Source organism: Thalassophryne amazonica, chromosome 1 (genome assembly GCF_902500255.1).
Source record: "Thalassophryne amazonica chromosome 1, fThaAma1.1, whole genome shotgun sequence".
Lineage (NCBI taxonomy): Eukaryota > Metazoa > Chordata > Actinopteri > Batrachoidiformes > Batrachoididae > Thalassophryne > Thalassophryne amazonica.
The window spans coordinates 30,312,390-30,329,847 of NC_047103.1; the positions used below are offsets into that span (position 1 = coordinate 30,312,390).

General features: G+C 41.1%; 1 long non-coding RNA gene across 1 annotated transcript in view; it reads left to right on the plus strand.

Annotated features, from left to right (window-relative positions):
* LOC117507815 overlaps window positions 1-17,458 on the plus strand; it is a 1,071,732-nt gene that overhangs the window by 89,063 nt on the left and 965,211 nt on the right. The window lies entirely within an intron of this gene.

Below are 17,458 nucleotides of genomic sequence, written 5' to 3' on the forward strand. Positions count from 1 at the left end.
TCCAGTAAAATAATTGTGAATCTTTACCTTTATCTACCCTTTGTTTGAAAAGATTGTTGCTGTGAGAGCACACAATTAGAAGTGCAACTCTTTTGTGAGCTTAATCCATAAATTTGATGAAAGGTACTAAAGATATGAGTCTGTACAAGCAATTCCAAAAGGTTTTTTTTGACAGCAAAAGAAGGTGGCATATTGATTTTCACACACACAAAAAAGCACTAACTTTGCACAAATCAGTTTTAGCCGCCTCTTTAGACATGTTGATGGTAACTGATGATGTTCTGATCTTTCAAGATCCAAAATTCTATGTCCTTCCATAAAAAACTAAGTGGCCATGAGCATAACCCAGGCCTGAATCTGTGTTTCAAAGTTGTGGAACACATGTCACAGATGTCTGAATCTGGACATCTGTTGGCTGTGAGACACATACCCTGAGCTGGTTCTGGTATGAGGAAGATGAATTGATAATCTCTTGAAATATGTAGGCAGTTCTCCAAAACTGGGTCACCCTGCAAACAAGAGACAAGCAAGGGAAGTCACTAAGTCCTCCTTTCCATCTCTAACATGAACTCAACCAATCAGATTGTCATCTGTCATTCCTTTTAAGCAATGCCTATGATTGACAAAAATATGGTAGACTCAGAATTGTACGCTCTGAGTGACGAATATGATCTGTGCCCAAAGCATCAAACTACGTGAGCAGTTACAAGCACAGCAGTTGTCCACCACTGCAATCTGAGGTAAAGCAAATGAGCACCTTATTACTGCAACACCTCGCCCAACCACTCACTGTCCTCCTTACCCTATCACTACGTTCCCCTAGTCCGCCTCACCCTGGTGCTTCCCTCTTACAAAAGAGGAAAACCAGTGTAAAAATATTTAGCCAAACCAGAATTACCAAAGTTTTAACATTGTTTTTCTTTGATTTTCTTCCTTTTTGTTTTCAATTCAGTGTACATTATAGCTTGATGAGTGCACATGCATTGTGAATCCACTTATGTAAGGCATATCTGAGTACTGTGCTACATAAAAAGAAGAAGAACTGTATGCTCAAGTTAAAACCAGGATTTTGTTGGAGTATGGTGCAGTTGTTTTCTGCTTCCTCATCACATCAATGCACCATGTCTGGGCCTGGACACACCTGATTTTAAGACCAAAACAAGAGCAATTGTTGGGGTTCTGCCAATTGGCCCGTTTGGCTGTGTTTTTGAGTTTGGTATGACTGTGGGGTCTTTTTTCATCTGTCTTTATTTTCTGCTCATGTGAGTGTGTGTCTGGATCTGTCACGTGTGCATCCTGCACCTGTGAGTGTGTGTGTGACGGATGCGAGTGGATCTGTGTCACGCGTGCATCCTACACCTGTGAGTGTGTGTGACAGACACGGATGGTTCTGTGTCATGCAAGTGTGGGTGTGTCCTGGCGTCCCGCACTTGTGAGCGTGTCCTGACGTGATGTATCTGTGAGTGGGCATGTGACTCACTCCTCAGGTGTGTGTGTGTGTCTGGCTTTCAACTCCCACATACGTGGGCTGGTGTAATCACCTCCCCTCACCTCTGATTCTGTCTTTCCCTGCTGTCAGTTAGATGTTCTGCACCTTGTAGTTTTGATTGCACTCTGTTCTGTTGATGTGATTTCCTGTCTGTGGTTTAGATCTTTCGTTCACTCATTAGTTTTGTTATCCACTGATGATTTCTTGTGATTCTGGATTGTGGTTTGTCTTTTATTTTGTAATGATTGATATTTCGGTTTGATCTCTGCTTTCTTAGTTATTCTCATTTGTGCTGCATTTATCACTTTGATGTTACTTTCTTCGAGGTTCCTTCTGCACTCACCTTTTAGTGTTGTTTTATTTCTTGATCACCATTCTTGTTTATTTAGTTTAGTCACTTCTACGTCACTTATTTCCCACGTGCATTTTTGTTTCCTGCTTTCATTTGTTTGCACCTGTGTCTTCCGTGATCATTTAAGCACACCTGTTCTGTAGTCTTGTTGGCAGTTCATTATGTGACATGGTGTGTTCTTTGATGGTTGTCTCAGCTTGCTCTGCATCCCAGTGAGTACTCCATTGTGACCTCTGAATGTTTCCTAGACTTTGGAAGTTTTTGCTCTTTGTGACTCCTAGTAATTGCTGTGTCCTCTGTTCCCTTCATCGGATTTATCTTTTTTTTTTCAATTTATTTTCATTTATATAGCTCCAAATCACAACAGAGTTGCCTTAAGGTGCTTCACACAAGTATGGTCTAACCTTACTAACCCCCAAGCAGCAATGGCAAGGAAAAACTCCCTCTGAGGAAGAAACCTCAAGCAGACCAGACTCAAAGGGGTGACCCTCTGCTTGGGCCATGCTACAGACAGAAATTACAGAACAATTCACAAAACAAATATACAGGAAAAGCTGTTGGTGCACAGGACAGGAGGGTCTCCAGCACAAATACCACACCCATCTCTGGATGTAGCTGCACCTTAAACAGAGAGAAAAAACATAACCAGGCATCAGAAAGACAAGAAATACAGTGTAATTTGTCAGCATTAAACAACAAGAAAAACAGGAAATACTAAGGTGATCGCTGGCCACTAGCCCTAAGCTTCACTAAAAGACCCAGAATTTAGGTAAAGTTGAGGCTGCGGCCTGCTCCGTTTCCTAATAAAATGTATTTAAAGAGTAAAAAGCATAGAACTATACTATGCCAGTATGCTAGCCATACGAAAGGGAAAATAAGTGCGTCTTAAGTCTGGACTTGAAAGTCTTCACAGAATCTGACTGTTTTATTGACGCAGTGAGATCATTCCACAGAACAGGAGCATGATAAGAGAAAGCTGTATGACCCGCAGACTTCTTATTCACCCTAGGGACACAAAGTAGTCCTGCACCCTGAGAACGCAAAGCCTGGACCGGTACGTAAGGTTTAATTAGGTCAGCAAGATAGGCAGGTGCCAGTCTGTGAACAATTTTATAGACTAGCAGCAGAACCTTAAAGTTTGATCTCACTGGGACAAGAAGCAAGTGAATGGATGCCAAAATTGGTGTAATGATTTAATTTGTATATGCATGGACTTATGGACTGCTTATGATGAACTGAGAACACTAGTCACTGTAAATAAATCACTGAGTTAGCCACACCTCCTGATCCTCTCTGTTTGCATATTTGGGTTCTTCCTTTACTATTAACCACAAACAGCAATCTGAGATTTCAGACACCCACCAAGGCTTGACAAGGACTCAAAATAAACAATATGTGATTCACATTGTGACCCAGACTTTACCTGGATCTGGATTGCACAACACAATAATTGCATACTGATCCAGAATGGTTCAACTGATCAAGATGTTGCAACATGACATTTAATCCACAAGCTGAAACAAAATACTGTCTTCCTGATCTTGGTTTGACGTTGTGATGTTGTATCTTTCTGCTGCAGAACCTGCAAATTGATCCAGATCACTCCCAAGAAATCCTTAGCCAGAATCCAGATCTGGATCCAGATCACATCCAAAATTCAATGGAGTCTTCCATGCCCTAGTATCTATCTGTGGTGCAAATTTGGTGAGAATCCATGAAGTAATTTTGACGTAATCCTTCAAAGCCTATATAAAGGTGAAATCTTGATTTAGAATCTGGATCCAGATCATCTCCAAAATCCAGTGGATTCTTCCATGCCCTAATACATGTCTGTGGTGCAAATTTGGTGAATCCATGAAGGAGTTTTGATGTAGGGGAAACCGGGGCACGGTGAATCACGGGGTACAGTGAATCAGTTGCTATATATGCAAAACTACATATATATTTGTAGCAGTTATGCCATATTTTTATACACTCAACAAAAATATAAACGCAACAGTTTTGGTTTTGCTCCCATTTTGTATGAGATGAACTCAAAGATCAAAAAAACTTATTCCACCTACACAATATCACCATTTCCCTCAAATATTGTTCACAAACCGGTCTAAATCTGTGATAGTGAGCACTTCACCTTTGCTGAGATAATCCATCCCACCTCACAGGTGTGCCATACCAAGATGCTGATTAGACACCATGATTAGTGCACAGGTGTGCCTTAGACTGTCCACAATAAAAGGCCACTCTGAAAGGTGCAGTTTTAACCAGAGCTGTTGCTTGTGTACTGAATGTTCATTTCTCTACCATAAGCCATCTCCAAAGGCGTTTCAGAGAATTTGGCAGTACATCCAACCAGCCTCACAACCGCAGACCACGTGTAACCACATCAGCCCAGGACCTCCACATCCAGCATGTTCACCTCCAAGATCTTCTGAGACCAGCCACTCGGCAGCTGCTGAAACAATCGGTTTGCATAACCAAAGAATTTCTGCACAAACTGTCAGAAACCGTCTCAGGCAAGCTCATCTGCATGCTCGTCATCCTCATTGGGGTTTCGACCTGACTCCAGTTCGTCGTCGTAACCGACTTGAGTGGGCAAATGCTCACATTCGCTGGCGTTTGGCACGTTGGAGAGGTGTTCTCTTCACGAATGAATCCCGGTTCACACTGTCCAGGGCAGATGGCAGACAGCGTGTGTGGCGTCGTGTGGGTGAGCAGTTTTCTGATGTCAATGTTGTGGATCGAGTGACCAGTGGTGGCGGTGGGGTTATGGTATGGGCAGGCGTCTGTTATGGACGAAGAACACAGGTGCATTTTATTGATGGCATTTTGAATGCACAGAGATACCGTGACGAGATCCTGAAGCCCATTGTTGTGCCATACATCCAAGAACATCACCTCATGTTGCAGCAGGATAATGCACGGCCCCATGTTGCAAGGATCTGTACACAATTCTTGGAAGCTGAAAATGTCCCAGTTCTTGCATGGCCGGCATACTCACCAGACATGTCACCCATTGAGCATGTTTGGGATGCTCTGGACCGGTGTATACGACAGCGTGTACGAGTTCCTGCCAATATCCAGCAACTTCGCACAGCCATTGAAGAGGAGTGGACCAACATTCCACAGGCCACAATTGACAACCTGATCAACTCTATGCGAAGGAGATGTGTTGCACTGCATGAGGCAAATGGTGGTCACACCAGATACTGACTGGTATCCCCCCCCCCCCCCCCCAATAAAACAAAACTGCACCTTTCAGAGTGTCCTTTTATTGTGGACAGTCTAAGGCACACCTGTGCACTAATCATGGTGTCTAATCAGCATCTTGATATGGCACACCTGTGAGGTGGGATGGATTATCTCAGCAAAGGAGAAGTGCTCACTATCACAGATTTAGACTGGTTTGTGAACAATATTTGAGGGAAATGGTGATATTGTGTATGTGGAAAAAGTTTTAGATCTTTGAGTTCATCTCATACAAAATGGGAGTAAAACCAAAAGTGTTGCGTTTATATTTTTGTTGAGTGTATATATAAGAATTTTCTAGGGCATCCTGAGAGGTCTCCATGACACATGGTGTCCAGCATGACACTCAGTCATTGGACCTTCGGGGGAGATGAGCACATAGAACAGCCATCAACTCAAATAAAAATTATATCTCCAGCCTTATTTGCTTTTGAAGTCACAACCACAATTATGTAAATGATATACAATGATTTCTATTATTCAATATGTTCTTTTAAATTAAGGTTTGAAAAGCAGTATTTCCTATTGTTGATTACACTGTCCACAGTACAAGTCACTTGAATGTCAGCATTTTGGATATAGTCTGTGCTCTTAAAATACCAAAACAATAACCCATGCTTGATAGGTATGAAATTGACACCAGTGTACCAGAAGCAATCTATTGTTACACCCGAGCTGGATCCTTTTTTTTTTTTTTTTTCTCATTCTATGCAAGATAACAGGCAACGACCATGAGTAATATACCATGCCTGACATCTAAAGTTATCTCTGGCATTGTCAGTGAAGCCACTGTTTGAGTACAGTGCTGTTCCATACGTCACAATTTGATTTCTCTAAGTATGGCAACTTTCAAAGAGAAATTCTAAGAGAAAAAAAAAAGTTGCCAGCCTGGAGCACAGAAATGTGAAACCTCCTCCTTAATGGGCGAGAAAGATCGACAGTAACTGTGTCATCACTTGTCACAAGGAGCAGTTGAGGTACACTTTAGAGCTCGAGTTGTTCTCAAAGTAGTTTTACATGCTACCTTCTGCTTTCTGTCAGAGAAAATGCTTGGAGAAACACGAAGTTCAATAACGGAGGAAGACTGTTGGCCATGGCAACTGATCAGTGAGAGAAGACTGAGCTCCGGTCGACATGCTACAGTTAAGTATTTTCAGCAGTAATTACAGTAATCTGTGGGAGACAACAACTGGACTGAACACAGGGAAATAAGGATGTGACGATACTACAGTTACAAGGTATCCATGCTATTTAGAACACATGTGCCTATTTTATAACTAGCATATGTATAATATACCTGAATGATTGACTCAACTGATGTGGGTGTGTGTGAGCACAGAGAGAAAGGGCTCACATCCACAAAGGTCTCACACTAATTTTTTTAAATGCTAGTTCTCTTGATTTTGGGGAAACACAAACTTTATTTTGTGTCAAACAGTAATTTTGGGATACTGAGATCTGGGGGAACAGGTAAGACATTTTGGCCATCTGGTGCATTTTCTTGGGTGCGATCCAGTTCACACGTGGAGGGCCCCAGTGGCTGGAGAAGGCCAAGGAGATGCCAATGTTTCACCTGGGTGAGTAAGATAGATGGTTGGTTCTGTGCTGTGGTATGGCAGCAGTGCATGCTCCCAGACCCGACCTGTCTCCTCTGGCAGACCACCCCAATCACAAAGTATATTTTTGTACAGCAGCTCATTGGATTGTTGTAAGATATCGACCACACTACACCAATGGATACACAATCAAGAGATCATGACTCAAACTCTGCCCTGATTGCAAACATTAGCTCTTGATTGCTCACCTTTATTTCTGATTGCTTGCCTATGATCCTGATTGTGATCTCCATTCTTGATCACTCATCCTCACATCATATGCCTTTGATCTGGATCACACAACAGGGCTAAAAGCTCAAAGTCATAAGTCCCACTTTGATCTGTATGTCCACCAAAAGTTAGTCACCTCCTCCTTTCCTCATACTCCTCTCCACCAACTGCCGTGGAAATCTGCTCACATCCTTTTAACACAAATAAAACAAAAACATGACCTCCTTGATAGAGGTTAATAAGGATAATCTCAGACAACCTCACAGAGTATGGGTCCTGCCTTACAATGCGGAGTGGAGTTCACTATTAGTAACCAGCAAAAACATTTGCCATGTTCATTCTCAGTAGCAATGTGTAAATATTAAATGCAGTGACACTCCCATTTGGATGCATGGTTGTTACGTTTGCCAAGGTCATAATAATATCATTGGTGTTTATTTATATGTTTATTTGTCTGTCTGTTAGCAGGATTATGTCAAAACTACTGTGCAGATTTTGACAATATTTTCATCACAGATAGATATTAAGCCATGGAAGACTCCTTTAAATTGTGGAGGTTAATCCAGATCTGGATACGAATTCTCTATCAATATTTCTCATTGTATAAGCTGTCAAGGATTAGGGGAAGCTGGGGCACAGTGGATCAGAAATGTTGTTTTGTGGCAGCATAAACACATTATGCATAGGTTTAGGTCATTCTATTGTGGAGCTGTGTTATTTATGTCTCCCCAAGTGTAATTTACAGGTGTTTAAAATCTAATTTACAGGTGTTTAAAATTTATTTTATAATTTTTTTTTTTTTTTTGATTCACTGTGCCCCAGACATGAATTCATGGGGCACAGTGAATCAGTGTCTGGGGCAGAGTGAATCAACTTAGAATATAATGGAAAAAAACAGATGATTATAAAGATTTCTTCAAAATTATTAAATATATGCTGATGCATATACAAACTATAATCCAGCAAACCAGCTATGTAATGACGTAATATGTGAGTGTCTTATAGTGATATAAGTCCTTTAGAAACTATTATGAATACAACTGTCATAATTTCTGTTCAAACATGAAAACAGTTGTTTATATACATAAATTATAGAAATAATTCTTGGAAGGGGCAGTATGGTGGCTTAGTGGTTAGCACTGTTGCCTCACAGCGAGAAGGTCATGGGTTCAATTTCTGTGGCCTTTCTGTGTGGAGTTTGCATGTTCTCCTCATGTTTGCGTGGGTTTCCTCCGGGTGCTCCGGTTTCCTCCCACATCCAAAGACATGCTGGTGAGGTGGATTGGAATCTTTAAATTGTCTGTAGGTGTGTGTGTGTGGGTGTGTCTGTGTTTGTTTGTTTGTGGCCCTGCGCCAGACTGGCGTCCTGTCCTGGGTGTACCAGGAGCCCATTCCAGCAGCCATAGAGAGCTGCTGGAATGGGCTCCAGCCCCCGCGACCCTTAAATGGACTAAGCGGTAGAAGATGAATGAATGAATGAATAATTCTTGGAAAATAAATGCATAAGCTTCAACAAGTAATATTTGTTATCCACTCGATACTGGGGCTTAGTAAATCACTTTTTAGACTGATTCATTGTGCCCCAATTCACTGTCCATGTGACACACATGAGTCATTTCATCAAACAGCTGATAGTCTGGAGAAGACATAACACATGCTCATCATGGTGTCTAATCAGCATCTTGATATGGCACACCTGTGAGGTGGGATGGATTATCTCAGCAAAGGAGAAGTGCTCACTATCACAGATTTAGACTGGTTTGTGAACAATATTTGAGGGAAATGGTGATATTGTGTATGTGGAAAAAGTTTTAGATCTTTGAGTTCATCTCATACAAAATGGGAGCAAAACCAAAAGTGTTGCGTTTATATTTTTGTTGAGTGTAGTTTCCAGCACATAGAAAATTCATCTGCCAGAATTCTTATTAAATTTCTCCACTGGCTTCTGATCAAAACCAACACGACTGACAAAACCTTCATCTTTACCAATATGCCTGCTCACACCCATGTACCTAAAACATTTCACTCCAGGCTTGTCACATTGTTATGCTTGATCAGTGCATGATGCAACAGGGGGAGGGGGCCGTTGCTTCATTTAGTGATGGGTGGGGAGATGCATTTGACAGCAGCAGACTGAACTATCTGCTCCAATTCTGTGTCATCAAGGAACATTAGCTATGTTTTGGTTATGGTCGAGGCTATGGGTAGGGGTAGGGTGACGCAGTGGGATACCTGACATCATAGAGTGACATTTGGTGAAAATAAGCTGTTTGCTTCAAAATATGACGACTTGGGTGTGAAACTGCCCTGTTGTACCCTCTAAATCCCTTCACACCCTTGAACAAACTCCACTCCTTTGCATTTTATTCTCCAGTCCAGGATCAACACCATAGAGTCCAGGATGAACACCATAGGGGCCAGAACCTTGTGTGTCCAAGCACAGTGGAGATCAGAATGCAGATTCCCTCATGCATGGTGACGGTGGCACAGAAGAGAACACTGGACAAACCGCTGGACATTATGGACGATGCCAGTCACCCTTTGCACACCATCATCAGCAACCAGAGGAGCCTCTTCAGCCACAGACTGCTCATGCCCAAGTGCAGGACCAACAGACTGAAAAACTCCTTTGTACCTCAGACCATCATACTGTACAACTTTTCACTCAGGGGGGAGAGGAGTAACAGGAAGACAGAGGGCAGGAATGAGAGGAACAGTAGTAGCCAGTAAACCAAGTATTGATCATTATTATCACTTTACCGGGGCGTTGCTAGGCTGGTATCATAGATTTACGTCGACTGTACCTGGCTATACCCACCCGCTGTGCGTAAACAAATGACATCATAGCGCGCAGCCAAAGAACTGTCCACAGAGGGGGCAATGGTCCGCAGAGGAAAAGATGAAAAGGCAAGAAGTGTGTTTTGGTCCCAATATGGATATTCTGGATGATTTTCTCATGGATAGTACGACAATGAACAGCAGCTAAAGCAGCCAGCTTGATGAGGATGCACTGCTGAATTTGGAGAGCAGCACGCGCCAGCCGACACGACAAAAAATAAGTGAGCCAACTTTTTATGTGCGTGTTACGTGTTGTGTATTTCAGTAAAGTGATAATAATGCAAATAACTTGCTGTTGCAATGACAGATATTCACCCTCATCTAACTCGGGCGAATATCTGTCATTTTGGGCGACTGGGCATGAACGTCGGGCCTCTGAAAATGCATACCGCCCACCAAAAGCATGTTATTGTATTAGTATGTTAACTGTTTTTCCTTTTTTACTTTCACTTTTTATATTCTGTGTGCTTCTTATCCTGTGTGCTGCAGTATACAATGCTGCTGGAACCTCAATTTCCCTGAGGGAGTTTTCCGAAGGGATCAATAAAGTTCAGTCTAATCTAATCAAGTTTCCCAGGCTTGCGGGTGCATGGATTGCCACTAGGGGGTAGAGAAAATTTGTTTTGTTAATATATATATATATATATATATATATATATATATATAAAATCAATCAATCAATCAATTTTATTTATATAGTGCCAAATCACAACAAACAGTTGCCCCAAGGCGCTTTATATTGTAAGGCAAGGCCATACAATAATTACGTAAAACCCCAACGGTCAAAACGACCCCCTGTGAGCAAGCACTTGGTGACAGTGGGAAGGAAAAACTCCCTTTTAACAGGAAGAAACCTCCAGCAGAACCAGGCTCAGGGAGGGGCAGTCTTCTGCTGGGACTGGTTGGGGCTGAGGGAGAGAACCAGGAAAAAGACATGCTGTGGAGGGGAGCAGAGATCAGTCACTAATGATTAAATGCAGAGTGGTGCATACAGAGCAAAAAGAGAAAGAAACACTCAGTGCATCATGGGAACCCCCCAGCAGTTTAAGTCTGTAGCAGCATAACTAAGGGATGGTTCAGGGTCACCTGATCCGGCCCTAACTATAAGCTTTAGCAAAAAGGAAAGTTTTAAGCCTAATCTTAAATGTAGAGAGGGTGTCTGTCTCCCTGATCTGAATTGGGAGCTGGTTCCACAGGAGAGGAGCCTGAAAGCTGAAGGCTCTGCCTCCCATTCTACTCTTACAAACCCTACGAACTACAAGTAAGCCTGCAGTCTGAGAGCGAAGTGCTCTATTGGGGTGATATGGTACTATGAGGTCCCTAAGATAAGATGGGACCTGATTATTCAAAACCTTATAAGTAAGAAGAAGAATTTTAAATTCTATTCTAGAATTAACAGGAAGCCAATGAAGAGAGGCCAATATGGGTGAGATATGCTCTCTCCGTCTAGTCCCCGTTAGTACTCTAGCTGCAGCATTTTGAATTAACTGAAGGCTTTTCAGGGAACTTTTAGGACAACCTGATAATAATGAATTACAATAGTCCAGCCTAGAGGAAATAAATGCATGAATTAGTTTTTCAGCATCACTCTGAGACAAGACCTTTCTCATTTTAGAGATATTGCGTAAATGCAAAAAAGCAGTCCTACATATTTGTTTAATATGCGCTTTGAATGACATATCCTGATCAAAAATGACTCCAAGATTTCTCACAGTATTACTAGAGGTCAGTGTAATGCCATCCAGAGTAAGGATCTGGTTAGACACCATGTTTCTAAGATTTGTGGGGCCAAGTACAATAACTTCAGTTTTATCTGAGTTTAAAAGCAGGAAATTAGAGGTCATCCATGTCTTTATGTCTGTAAGACAATCCTGCAGTTTAGCTAATTGGTGTATGTCCTCTGGCTTCATGGATAGATAAAGCTGGGTATCATCTGCGTAACAATGAAAATTTAAGCAATGGCATCTAATAATACTGCCCAAAGGAAGCATGTATAAAGTGAATAAAATTGGTCCTAGCACAGAACCTTGTGGAACTCCATAATTAACCTTAGTCTGTGAAGAAGATTCCCCATTTACATGAACAAATTGTAATCTATTAGATAAATATGATTCAAACCACCGCAGGGCAGTGCCTTTAATACCTATTGCATGCTCTAATCTCTGTAATAAAATTTTATGGTCAACAGTATCAAAAGCAGCACTGAGGTCTAACAGAACAAGCACAGAGATGAGTCCACTGTCTGAGGCCATAAGAAGATCATTTGAAACCTTCACTAATGCTGTTTCTGTACTATGATGAATTCTAAAACCTGACTGAAACTCTTCAAATAGACCATTCCTCTGCAGATGATCAGTTAGCTGTTTTACAACTACCCTTTCAAGAATTTTTGAGAGAAAAGGAAGGTTGGAGATTGGCCTATAATTAGCTAAGATAGCTGGGTCAAGTGATGGCTTTTTAAGTAATGGTTTAATTACTGCCACCTTAAAAGCCTGTGGTACATAGCCAACTAATAAAGATAGATTGATCATATTTAAGATCGAAGCATTAATTAATGGTAGGGCTTCCTTGAACAGCCTGGTAGGAATGGGGTCTAATAGACATGTTGATGGTTTGGATGAAGTAACTAATGAAAATAACTCAGACAGAACAATCGGAGAGAAAGAGTCTAACCAAATACCGGCATCACTGAAAGCAGCCAAAGATAACGATACGTCTTTGGGATGGTTATGAGTAATTTTTTCTCTAATAGTTAAAATTTTATTAGCAAAGAAAGTCATGAAGTCATTACTAGTTAAAGTTAAAGGAATACTCGGCTCAATAGAGCTCTGACTCTTTGTCAGCCTGGCTACAGTGCTGAAAAGAAACCTGGGGTTGTTCTTATTTTCTTCAATTAGTGATGAGTAGTAAGATGTCCTAGCTTTACGGAGGGCAACAGACTCTTTTTCCAGGCTAAGTGAAGATCTTCTAAATTAGTGAGATGCCATTTCCTCTCCAACTTACGGGTTATCTGCTTTAAGCTGCGAGTTTGTGAATTATACCACGGAGTCAGGCACTTCTGATTTAAAGCTCTCTTTTTCAGAGGAGCTACAGCATCCAAAGTTGTCTTCAATGAGGATGTAAAACTATTGATGAGATACTCTATCTCACTTACAGAGTTTAGGTAGCTACTCTGCACTGTGTTGGTATATGGCATTAGAGAACATAAAGAAAGAATCATATCCTTAAACCTAGTTACAGCGCTTTCTGAAAGACGTCTAGTGTAATGAAACTTATTCCCCACTGCTGGGTAGTCCATCAGAGTAAATGTTATTAAGAAATGATCAGACAGAAGGGAGTTTTCAGGGAATAATGTTAAGTCTTCAATTTCCATACCATAAGTCAGAACAAGATCTAAGATATGATTAAAGTGGTGGGTGGACTCATTTACATTTTGAGCAAAGCCAATTAAGTCTAGTAATAGATTAAATGCAGTGTTGAGGCTGTCATTCTCAGCATCTGTGTGGATGTTAAAATCGCCCACTATAATTATCTTATCTGAGCTAAGCACTAAGTCAGACAAAAGGTCTGAAAATTCACAGAGAAACTCACAGTAACGACCATGTGGACGATAGATAATAACAAATAAAACTGGTTTTTGGGACTTCCAATTTGGATGGAAAAGACTAAGAGTCAAGCTTTCAAATGAATTAAAGCTCTGTCTGGGTTTTTGATTAATTAATAAGCTGGAATGGAAGATTGCTGCTAATCCTCCGCCTCGGCCCGTGCTACGAGCATTCTGGCAGTTAGTGTGACTCTGGGGTGTTGACTCATTTAAACTAACATATTCATCCTGCTGTAACCAGGTTTCTGTAAGGCAGAATAAATCAATATGTTGATCAATTATTATATCACTTACTAACAGGGACTTAGAAGAGAGAGACCTAATGTTTAATAGACCACATTTAACTGTTGTTAGTCTGTGGTGCAGTTGAAGGTGCTATATTATTTTTTTCTTTTTGAATTTTTATGCTTAAATAGATTTTTGCTGGTTATTGGTGGTCTGGGAGCAGGCACCGTCTCTACGGGGATAGGGTAATGAGGGGATGACAGGGGGAGAGAAGCTGCAGAGAGGTGTGTAAGACTACAACTCTGCTTCCTGGTCCCAACCCTGTATAGTCACGGTTTGGAGGATTTAATAAAATTGGCCAGATTTCTAGAAATGAGAGCTGCTCCATCCAAAGTGGGATGGATGCCGTCTCTTCTAACAAGACCAGGTTTTCCCCAGAAGCTTTGCCAATTATCTATGAAGCCCACCTCATTTTTTGGACACCACTCAGACAGCCAGCAATTCAAGGAGAACATGCGGCTAAACATGTCACTCCCGGTCCGATTGGGCAGGGGCCCAGAGAAAACTACAGAGTCCGACATTGTTTTTGCAAAGTTACACACCGATTCAATGTTAATTTTAGTGACCTCCGATTGGCGTAAATTGTTTTTGCAAAGTTACACACCGATTCAATGTTAATTTTAGTGACCTCCGATTGGCGTAACCGGGTGTCATTACTGCCGACGTGAATTACAATCTTACCAAATTCACGCTTAGCCTTAGCCAGCAGTTTCAAATTTCCTTCAATGTCGCCTGCTGTGGCCCCCGGAAGACAATTGACTATGGTTGCTGGTGTCGCTAACTTCACATTTCTCAAAACAGAGTCGCCAATAACCAGAGTTTGATCCTCGGCGGGGGTGTCGTTGAGTGGGGAAAAACAGTTAGAAATGTGAACGGGTTGGCGGTGTACACAGGGCTTCTGTTTAGAACTACGCTTCCTCCTCACAGTCACCCAGTCGGCCTGCTTTCCCGGCTGCTCGGGATCTGCCAGAGGGAAACTAATGGCGGCTAAGTTACCTTGGTCTGCACCGGCTACAGGGGCCTGGCTAGCTGTAGAATTTTCCACGGTGTGGAGCCGAGTCTCCAATTCGCCCAGCCTGGCCTCCAAAGCTACGAATAAGCTACACTTATTACAAGTACCATTACTGCTAAAGGAGGCCGAGGAATAACTAAACATTTCACACCCAGAGCAGAAAAGTGCAGGAGAGACAGGAGAAGCCGCCATGCTAAACCGGCTAAGAGCTAGTAGCTGCGCTAAGCTAGCGGATTCCTAAAACATACAAGTGAATAATGTGTAATAATTTAGAGGTGATTCAGCAGAGGGAGTGCTTTAGTTAAGGCACGTGAAGATTACACTGTGAAACAAATAGTTATCTAGTTAACTAGATCAATCTAACTGCGCAGATTAAACAGCTAACGGATACAGAAAAACACCCCTGTGCTCTGGAACAGGAAGTGATACAATACCGCAGTGAGAGCCAACCACCAGTAGAGGCCAATAATAAAAGAACAATTATTGTGTTTTCACACAAAGAGTCAAGCCAGGGTTTGTACACATTTAGTTTGGTTTCACATGGCAGTGGCACAGTCAGGCTAAAAAAAAACAAAAAAACTTCTCATGATGTACTTGATCATATCAAACTCATTTCAAATGATTTTTTTTAAACTTGTAAAACTCCATTTATTAACATAACGAGTAATCTGGGTTTAATCTGCTGGATTTTTTTTTTTTTAACTTTTATTTATTTATTTATTTTTTTACTTTTATAGTTTTTAATACATTTTGTGATTAATGTTCATTGTGTTTGTAAATCTGTTTGGACCCCAGGAAGAGTAGCTGCAGCTGCAGCTAATGGGGATCCTAATAAAAACATAACTAAATACTTACGTCCTAATGTCATCATCTATGTAGATTGTGTAACCTGTACTTGAGATTTTTTGGATTGTAAATGTACATACCTCTGACACTGTTTTTTTTTTTTTGTTTGTTTGTTTTTTTTTTGCCAATTTGCTAGATTCTTTGCTTTGGAAAAATACCAGAGGAATGTTGCTTGAATGGAGCAATATGAATGAACAGATGTTCAATAAATGATCACATTTTGCATTTGGATACAGCGAGCCACCATGCAAATTGGTCAAGTCCTTTCAGTGAACTCGGGTATTATTATTATTATTATTATTTTCCCCTGGCTGATACAGCCGTCACTGGACAGTACTTCAGTGAATTTCAACCATTTTGTTTTCTTTTTTAGAGCAAGAGGTGAACAAGTTCACCCTACTTGACATCAAAAGAAATATATTCACGTGCTGCCTGGACCACCAACCCACAAAATAAATGTTGTTTCATCTTTGACCAGTGGAAAACGTGGAGAGTAGCACAGACAGGGATGGAGAAACGCTTTTTTGCTTGAGGTGGCCACAGGGTGACCAAGCTGTTTCAGGGGGTCCACAGATTATGACAATTTAATTTGTTTCTCAGATAATCAACTGCAATCAGAGTCGCTAAATGTTGAAATATATTGAAGTAGCTAAATATTACGTACATAGGAGATGAGGTTTTTTATGCAATTTGCAGTTTAAACAATGTACAAAATGTAAAATGCAATTTTTCTACAGCACCAACACTATGGCACCATTTTGACATGAATGAAAATGCACGCACGTCCGAGGATAGGAGCTGCCTGATGCCAGAGCTGAGTTCTGTCTTTGCCTGATTTGCTTCTCTTTACAAAGAAGTCATATATTTTATCCCCCTTGTCGTTTCATTCTCAAATGACCCTATTTCAATTTATTTTCATTTACAGTGAGGAAAATAAGTATTTGAACACCCTGTGGTTTTGCAAGTTCTCCCACTTAGAAATCATGGAGGGGTCTGAAATTTTCATCTTAGGTGCATGTCCACTGTGAGAGACATGATCTAAAAAATACAAAAAAAAAATAAAATCCAGAAATCACAATTTATGATTTTTTAATAATTTATTTGCATGTTACTGCTGCAAATAAGTATTTTGAACACCTACCAACCAGTAAGAATTCTGGCTCACACAGACCTGTTAATTTTTCTTTAAGAAGCCCTCTTATTCTGCACTGTTTACCTGTATTAATTGCACCTGTTTGAACTTGTTACCTGTATAAAAGACACCTGTTCACACACTCAATCAATCTCACTTTGTGGGGTAAGGATGATTCTGAGAAAGCTCAGAACTACACAGGAGGACCTGGTCAATGACCTGAAGAGAGCTGGGACCACAGTCACAAAGATTACATCAGTAACACATGATGCTGTCATGGTTTAAAATCCTGCAGGGCAGCAAGGTCCCCCTGCTCAAGCCAGCACATGTCCAGGCCCGTTTGAAGTTCACCAGTGACCATCTGGATGATCCAGAGGAGGCATGGGAGAAGGCCATGTGGTCAGATGAGACCACAATAGAGCTTTTTGGAATCAACTCCACTTACCATGTTTAGAGGATGAGAACAAGCCCAAGAAAACCATCCCAACCGTGAACAAACAAATAAATTCTTAAAAAAATCATACATTGTGATTTCCTGATTTTTTTTTTTAGATTATGTCTCTCACAGTGGACATGCACCTAAGATAAAAATTTCAGACCCCTCCATGATTTCTAAGTGGGAGAACTTGCAAAATCACAGGGTGTGCAAATACTTATTTTCCTCACTGTATATAGCGCCAAATCAGAAGAGATTTGCCTCAAGGCGCTTCACACAGATAAAGTCTAACCTTACCAACCCCCAGAGCAGCACAGATAAGGAAAAACTCCCTCTGAGGAAGAAACCCCAAGCAGACCAGACTCAAAGGGGATGACCTTCTGCTTGGGCCA